The sequence below is a fragment of the Myodes glareolus genome, chromosome 24, assembly GCF_982192425.1.
Source record: "Myodes glareolus chromosome 24, mMyoGla1.1, whole genome shotgun sequence".
Classification (NCBI taxonomy): Eukaryota; Metazoa; Chordata; class Mammalia; order Rodentia; family Cricetidae; genus Myodes; species Myodes glareolus.
Genome location: NC_142049.1, coordinates 12,690,505 through 12,693,295, shown reverse-complemented (window position 1 = coordinate 12,693,295; position 2,791 = coordinate 12,690,505). Strand labels below are relative to the sequence as shown.

Here is a 2,791-nt window from a genome sequence, read left to right as displayed (position 1 = left end):
TTTACAGCTAACATCCACTTATGAGTGAGTACATACCATGCTTGTCTTTCTAGGTCTGGGTTACCTCACTCAGGATGACTTTTTTTCTAGTTCCATCCGTTTGCCTTCAAATTTCCTGGTGTCCTTGTTTTAAACAGCTAAGTAATACTCCATTGTGTAAAAATGTACCACCTTTTAAAAAAATCCATTTCTTGGCTGAAGGGCATATAGCTTTTTTCCAGGTTCTGGATATTACAAATAAAACTGAAATCCCCATTAAAATCCCAGCACAATTCCTTTTTTAAATATTTATTTATTTATTATGTATACAATATTCTGTCTGTGTATATGCCTGCAGGCCAGAAGAGGGCACCAGACCTCATTACAGATGGTTGTGAGCCACCATGTGGTTGCTGGGAATTGAACTCAGGACCTTTGGAAGAGCACTGAGCCATCTCTCCAGCCGCCCCCCCCCCCAGTACAATTCTTTACAGACCTTGAAAGGACAATATTCAGTTTCATATGAAAAAACAACAACAACAAAAAAAACCTCAGGATATCTAAAAAAAAAAAAATCCATACAATAAAAGAACTTCTTGAGGTATCACCACCCCTAATTTCAAACTCCACTACAGAGCTATAGTAGTAAAGCAGCATTGGTATTGTTGTCAAAACAGACAGATCAATGGAATTGAAGACTCAAATGTTAACTCACATATCTAAGGACACCTGATTTTTGACAAAGAAGCCAAAATTATACAAACCAAAATATCCAGTTAAAAATGGGGTACAGATCTAAACAGAGAATTCTCAAAGGAAGAATCTCAAATGATGGAGAAACACTTAAGGAACTGCTCAACATCCTTAGCCATCAGGGAAATGCAAATCAAAACGACTGAGATTCCATCTTACACCTGTCAGAATGGCCAGGATCAAAAGCACAAGCGACACCGCTCATGCTGGGTGTGGAACAAGGGAACACTCCTCCGTTCTCGGTGGGAGGGCAAACTTGTACAGCCACTGCGGAAGCCACTGTGGCGGTTCCTCAGAAAACTGGTAATCAATATACGACAAGACCAAGGTATACCACTTGAGCATATACTCAAACGATGCTCAATCATACCTAAAGGACACGTGCTCAACTATGTTCATAGCAGCTTTATTCAAAGGTAGTTGAGTACCATAAATGAGCTCACCAGACTCCGCTTTTGGTACCTGTGGCGCCCCCTTGTGGCCCATGTACAAGCGCACGGACAGTACTTCCAGGCCTGAAAGGGCGCGGCAAGGCCTGAAACAAAACTGGATCCCTTCTTTTCTTTATGAACACACCTTATAAATGCATTCAGTTGTTGAAACTGAATTGTATCTTCTTTAGCTCAACCCCAAAGACACCCTTCCCGACTCTCATGGGGTGCTTGCTCTATTTCTTCCAGGCCACACTGGAGGAAGACTGACTTCTCCTCGAGGTCTCCCGTTTTGCTGGGAGCAGAATGTTCAACAAAGAACATTCAATTTAATTAGCACATTAACATAATCACATCAAGCGTAGACACAGCGCTTGACAATAGGAAATTGGGTAAATGAACGTGAATGATTGCAGCCCTGTGCTTTATAATTAGGCAAAGAGGAAAACGCTTAATGCTGCCCTGTGTGTTCAGTGTGCTGGTTTCTGATTGAAGAGGCTGGGGTTGTTGACGCCAAAGATACTTAAATTTATCTTACTATTCAAATGAGACAAAGGAGTAACCGCAGAGTCCTCCGTTCACAGGCGCTTTCTGGCCTTCTGTGCTCCACGTGAGCTGCGCTCTCGCTGGCCGCAGTCTTCATCAAAGCCAGAACGCTGCCGCGAAAAGCTCTATAAACGAAAACAGGTGCCGGTGCCAACTTCTAGAGCTCAGGACACAGAACACATAAAAGGTGACCAAAATAAATAAATAAACCCTCATGGAAAATTCTAGGCTTCAGCCCGCCTTTTATAGTGTGCCAGGAGTTTTGTTTCTTTTTCCAGCCGGGGTCTCATGTGGCTCGGGCTGCCTTCTGACCCAACAGGCGGCCGAAAAATGACCTTGAACTCCGGGTCCTCCCGCCTCCCACTCACAAGTCCTGGGATCACAGGCGTGTGGCGATCTTGCGTGCCGGAACCATCCATAGACATCACATTCTCAACCCTGTGCCCTCAACCAGCTTCAGGCGACCTAGAGTTAGAGGTCATTTTCTCAGCAGAACCTTTGAGGCATAAGATAGGAAGCAAACAGGACAAGTTAAGCCAGAAACAACAAAAACCCCATGTGGCTGATGCTAGTTGTTTGGACCACCCGGAATTTGACAAGTAAAAGACAGAACATTTGAAGGACAGATATTAGAAAGGCCATAGATCCTGGCATTGATGTCATACAAACCTAAATCTGCTGCCGTGATGGTCAATCCTTATTGTCACCTTGGTAGGATTTAAGGTCACCACGGACGACGTATTTCTAGGTGTGCCTGTGAGGGTGATTCTAGAAATGTTTAACCAAGTAGAGAAGACTTGCCGCTGTGTGGGAAGCACTGTGCCCTGGGCTGGAGGCTCAAACTGAATTTTAAATAGTGAGTTGAACTCCAGTATTTATCTGTTTCTGTCAGCAGGTATGATGTCACAACCACACCCCTCTCCTGTCCCCGTACCTTCCCTGTCGTGATGGGCTGTCCTCCCTCAAACTGTACCCCAAATAAATTCTTCCTCTTTTAAGTTTCTTCCTAATCCCAGCCACGAGGAAAGTTAACTAATGCAGCCACCTGCTTGCAGTGAGCCCTAAGCAGTCTGCTTGGCCGC

The 2,791-nt window shown here is 44.4% G+C and overlaps 1 long non-coding RNA gene across 1 annotated transcript; it reads right to left on the bottom strand.

Moving 5' to 3' along the window:
* Nucleotides 1-272: 272 nt before the first annotated feature.
* Nucleotides 273-2,575, bottom strand: LOC125401027 (uncharacterized). The gene is made up of 2 exons (XR_007232191.3): nt 2,379-2,575; nt 273-2,205 (listed from the first exon to the last, which is right to left on the bottom strand). It is a non-coding gene; the product is annotated as an uncharacterized LOC125401027 (long non-coding RNA).
* Nucleotides 2,576-2,791: the final 216 nt, after the last annotated feature.